The sequence below is a fragment of the Cololabis saira genome, unplaced genomic scaffold (assembly GCF_033807715.1).
Source record: "Cololabis saira isolate AMF1-May2022 unplaced genomic scaffold, fColSai1.1 scf057, whole genome shotgun sequence".
In the NCBI taxonomy this organism is placed as follows: domain Eukaryota; kingdom Metazoa; phylum Chordata; class Actinopteri; order Beloniformes; family Belonidae; genus Cololabis; species Cololabis saira.
The window spans coordinates 57,501-62,500 of record NW_026906221.1 but is presented as its reverse complement, the minus strand read 5'-3'; the positions used below and the strand labels follow the sequence as shown (position 1 = coordinate 62,500).

General features: G+C 41.7%; 7 non-coding genes across 7 annotated transcripts in view; all 7 read left to right on the top strand.

Moving 5' to 3' along the window:
* Positions 1–2, top strand: part of LOC133436191 (5S ribosomal RNA) — a 119-nt gene extending 117 nt beyond the window's left edge. The window contains exon 1 of the ribosomal RNA XR_009779992.1: positions 1–2. This exon is cut by the window's left edge and continues 117 nt beyond it. This is a non-coding gene — a ribosomal RNA (5S ribosomal RNA).
* Positions 3–201: 199 nt separating this feature from the next.
* LOC133435959 (5S ribosomal RNA) lies at positions 202–320 on the top strand. Its single transcript, XR_009779771.1, has one exon. It is a non-coding gene; the product is annotated as a 5S ribosomal RNA (ribosomal RNA).
* A 200-nt stretch (positions 321–520) lies between these two features.
* LOC133436091 (5S ribosomal RNA) lies at positions 521–639 on the top strand. The gene has a single exon (XR_009779897.1). It is a non-coding gene; the product is annotated as a 5S ribosomal RNA (ribosomal RNA).
* Positions 640–856: 217 nt separating this feature from the next.
* Positions 857–975, top strand: LOC133435978 (5S ribosomal RNA). The gene has a single exon (XR_009779788.1). It is a non-coding gene; the product is annotated as a 5S ribosomal RNA (ribosomal RNA).
* A 216-nt stretch (positions 976–1,191) lies between these two features.
* LOC133436214 (5S ribosomal RNA) lies at positions 1,192–1,310 on the top strand. Its single transcript, XR_009779999.1, has one exon. It is a non-coding gene; the product is annotated as a 5S ribosomal RNA (ribosomal RNA).
* Positions 1,311–1,509: 199 nt separating this feature from the next.
* On the top strand, positions 1,510–1,628 carry LOC133436016 (5S ribosomal RNA). The gene has a single exon (XR_009779825.1). It is a non-coding gene; the product is annotated as a 5S ribosomal RNA (ribosomal RNA).
* A 199-nt stretch (positions 1,629–1,827) lies between these two features.
* LOC133436213 (5S ribosomal RNA) lies at positions 1,828–1,946 on the top strand. Its single transcript, XR_009779998.1, has one exon. It is a non-coding gene; the product is annotated as a 5S ribosomal RNA (ribosomal RNA).
* The last annotated feature ends 3,054 nt before the right edge of the window (positions 1,947–5,000 follow it).

The following is a 5,000-nucleotide window of genomic DNA, read 5'->3' as shown; positions in this document are numbered from 1 at the left end:
CTTTTTCAACCAGCAGAGAACGGTCTTGCTTAATCTAGCCACACATATTTCAACGTGGTAACAGCGACAGCTCACGTCCTAAAGTGTTTTGCACATGGTTAAGGCACTTTAACTCCAACAAATAAAACCAACAAATCAATGACTTATATTCTATGACTTATCTTCAACTCCATATAATAGGTATTTCAAGCTGCAGCTTCTGCTTACGGCCATACCAGCCTGGATGCGCCCGATCTCATCTGATCTCGGAAGCTAAGCAGGGTCGGGCCTGGTTAGTACTTGGATGGGAGACCGCCTGGGAATACCAGGTGCTGTAAGCATTTTCAACCAGCAGAGAGCGCTCTCGCTTAATCTACCCACACAAATTTCAACGTGGTAACAGCGACAGCTCATGTCCTAAAGTGTTTTGCACATGGTTAAGGCACTTTAATTCCAAACAAATAAAACCAACAAAAAAATGACTTATATTCTATGACTTATCTTCAACTCCATATAAGAGGTATTTCAAGCTGCTGCTTCTGCTTACGGCCATACCAGCCTGGATGCGCCCGATCTCGTCTGATCTCGGAAGCTAAGCAGGGTCGGGCCTAGTTAGTAGTTGGATGGGAGACCGCCTGGGAATACCAGGTGCTGTAAGCATTTTCAACCAGCAGAGAGCGCTCTCGCTTAATCTACCCACACATATTTCAACGTGGTAACAGCGACAGCTCACGTCCAAAAGTGTTTTTCACATGGTTAAGGCACTTTAACTCCAACAAATAAGTGCTTCTAAATTATTATCACCAACAAATCAATGACTTATATTATATGACTTATCTTCAACTACATATAAGAGGTATTTCAAGCAGCAGCTTCTGCTTACGTCCATACCAGCCTGGATGCGCCCGATCTCGTCTGATCTCGGAAGCTAAGCAGGGTCGGGCCTGGTTAGTACTTGGATGGGAGACCGCCTGGGAATACCAGGTGCTGTAAGCATTTTCAACCAGCAGAGAGCGCTCTCGCTTAATCTACCCACACATATTTCAACGTGGTAACAGCGACAGCTCACGTCCTAAAGTGTTTTGCACATGGTTAAGGCACTTTAACTCCAACAAATAAGCGCTTCTAAATTATTATCACCAACAAATCAATGACTTGTATTATATACTTATCTTCAACTCCATATAAGAAGTATTTCAAGCTGCAGCTTCTGCTTACGGCCATACCAGCCTGGATGCGCCCGATCTCGTCTGATCTCGGAAGCTAAGCAGGGTCGGGCCTGGTTAGTACTTGGATGGGAGACCGCCTGGGAATACCAGGTGCTGTAAGCTTTTTCAACCAGCAGAGAACGGTCTCGCTTAATCTAGCCACACATATTTCAACGTGGTAACAGCGACAGCTCACGTCCAAAAGTGTTTTGCACATGGTTAAGGCACTTTAACTCCAACAAATAAAACCAACAAATCAATGACTTATATTCTATGACTTATCTTCAACTCCATATAAGAGGTATTTCAAGCTGCAGCTTCTGCTTACGGCCATACCAGCCTGGATGCGCCCGATCTCGTCTGATCTCGGAAGCTAAGCAGGGTCGGGCCTGGTTAGTAGTTGGATGGGAGACCGCCTTGGAATACCAGGTGCTGTAAGCTTTTTCAACCAGCAGAGAGCGCTCTCGCTTAATCTACCCACACATATTTCAACGTGGTAAGAGCGACAGCTCACGTCCAAAAGTGTTTTTCACATGGTTAAGGCACTTTAACTCCAACAAATAAAACCAACAAATCAAGGACTTATATGCTATGACTTATCTTCAACTCCATATAAGAGGTATTTCAAGCTGCAGCTTCTGCTTACGGCCATACCAGCCTGGATGCGCCCGATCTCGTCTGATCTCGGAAGCTAAGCAGGGTCGGGCCTGGTTAGTACTTGGATGGGAGACCGCCTGGGAATACCAGGTGCTGTAAGCTTTCTCAACCAGCAGAGAGCGCTCTCGCTTAATCTACCCACACATATTTCAACGTGGTAACAGCGACAGCTCACGTCCTAAAGTGTTTTTCACATGGTTAAGGCACTTTAACTCCAACAAATATGCGCTTCTAAATTATTATCACCAACAAATCAATGACTTATATTATATGACTTATCTTCAACTCCATATAAGAGGTATTTCAAGCTACAGCTTCAGCTTATGGCCATACCAGCCTGGATGCGCCCGATCTCGTCTGATCTCGGAAGCTAAGCAGTAGTCTAGGCAGAATTTCTGAAAATGTGCTTATTTAAAGTGCTGAAGGCATTTTGTGAATATTTATAATATACAACATTTCTAGGGGTATTAAGGGGTGCTGAATCCAAATCTGCTGTATATGAAGCTCAAAAATTACCCAAAATGCCTCAAAATTGAGATCCAACATGGCCGCCACCGCCAGGCTGAAATCTATTTTTCAGTATATCTTTTTGACTAAACAAGGTACAAACATGAATTAAATGTACTTTTGTAAGTTTTCCTACATGGGCAATTTGATGCCATATTCAGATTTGAGCTGTAATGTGAAAAAACTGCTTAGATATTGCAAAAATAGTTGTTTTTAACTATGAATAATTACTCAGTTATTATTATTATTATTAGGCTACTTTTACTTACTTTGTATTTTGTTTTGAGGTAAAATGTATCAAATGTGCTGGAATGGAACCTTTGCCATCCCCAATATCACCCCACCGCTCAAGCTTAGCCTTTCTCACACCTCTCAGAACGGCTGATCAGAAACATGAGACAGCTAACAGGTAAAGTCATGTCCAGTGTATATTTTGATAATGGGACATGTTTTATGTAGTTTAAATAATTGCAGTATATATTTTAGCATTTTTGATCACTAAAAGAAGCCTTACTACCTCATGTTAGTCAGCTAGTTGCTGGGATTAGCTAACGTTAGTGGCTAGCTAACATTACTGGTTCAATGAGCTAGCTAAATTAATACATATCGATGTCTTAGACTTTGCATTCGTATTCTAAGAAAACTCACTCTTTCTTGTAGGTCTGAATTAGTCAATTGGTGACAGAAACCATGGCTGAAGCAATAGATTATACTCAAGAAAGCTTAATGTCCTCGGACCCACAGTTATGCATCATATGCCAGGAAGACAATAAGCAAAATCTCATGACAGTTAGTAAGGATAGCCTCCAGTCAGCTGACACTATAAGACAACTCCGGATGAAATTACATCATGACAATTTCCGAGATGCAACCAATCGACTTACTGAGATACTTCAAGGAGACTTGCCTCAGCAATTCTTATGGCATAGGAAATGCCGACCAAAATACATGAATAAACGTGAAATAGAAAGAAAATTGAAGGCAGAATCGAAAAAAGATACCAAACAAAGTTCCTCTGCATCCATCCCAAATCCGCAAAATGTTAGTCTACGGAGCAAAATAGCTCCAATAGATTGGAAGCAGAGTATCTTTTGCCAACAAGATCATAAAAGAAAAACTACATCTCATACAAGAAATGAAAGTCAGCAGCAGAATCCTACAAGCAGTAAATTGTGATTCATTCTTAAGAGTGCGACTAGATTGAGTAAATGATCTTATAGCTGCAGAAGGAAGTTATCACATGACTTGCAAAAACAGATTTGAACGTAGGACCAAACGCATGGAGTCACTTCCGAGCACGGAAATGCCATTAGAGTGGATCTGCCAAGAACTTGAACAATCAGCAAAGCAAGCGGATATTCTGGATCTTGTACATGTGTGGGACCGGTACTCTACACTAGCTAATGAGGCTCAATTAGATATACCATCTAGATTTCTAAGCCGAAGGAACTCCTTCAAGGAACAAATAGCTGATCGTCTTCAGGGCATATACGACTTTGTTGTACTGCATGATCAGCCTCGAAATGAACCTTGTACTGTCTTGGTTCCATCAAAATACCGGCACATTCCAGTAACAGCAATGGTGAAAGATGACACCTCCAATATTCATACAGTCATTCCTACATTCAAACATAAGGATCAAGATATGTTCCTGAACGTGGTCCATGTGGCATTGCAGATCCGAAGAGATATGATCTCACATCCAAAACAAGAGGGGATAGACATCAGTGAAAACAGAGCAATAGACAGCATACCCAACAGTCTGTACATGTTCCTCAACTTGTTACTAGGTGGTCAGCGCCTGCTGGAGGATGACGTTGAAGATTATGATAATAACACAGCAAAACGACAGCTTAGAGTCCTCAGCATTGTGAGGAACTTGTCTCCACTAACTGTGTACATAAGATCCTTTGCAATGCTGAGGACTCTAAGCTGTTGTTTTGCTAAAAAGGTTAGGGTTAGGGTATTTTGATGGAACCAAGACAGTACGAGGTTCATTTCAAGGCTGATCATGCAGTACAACAAAGTCGTATATGCCCTGAAGACGATCAGCTATTTGTTCCTTGAAGGAGTTCCTTCGGCTTAGAAATCTAGACGGTATATCTAATTGAGCCTCATTAGCTAGTGTAGAGTACCGGTCCCACACATGTACAAGATCCAGAATATCTGCTTGCTTTGCTGATTGTTCAAGTTCTTGGCAGATCCACTCTAATGGCATTTCCGTGCTCGGAAGTGACTCCATGCGTTTGGTCCTACGTTCAAATCTGTTTTTGCAAGTCATGTGATAACTTCCTTCTGCAGCTATAAGATCATTTACACAAGCTAGTCGCACTCTTAAGAATGACTCACACTTTGCTGCTTGTAGGATTCTGCTGCTGACTTTCATTTCTTGTATGAGATGTAGTTTTTCTTTCTGATCTTGTTGGCAAAAGATACACTGCTTCCAATCTATTGGAGCTATTTTGCTCCGTAGACTAACATTTTGCGGATTTGGGATGGATGCAGAGGAACTTTGTTTGGTATCCTTTTTCGATTCTGCCTTCAATTTTCTTTCTATTTCACGTTTATTCATGTATTTTGGTCGGCATTTCCTATGCCATAAGAATTGCTGAGGCAAGTCTCCTTGAAGTATCTCAGTAAGTCGATTGG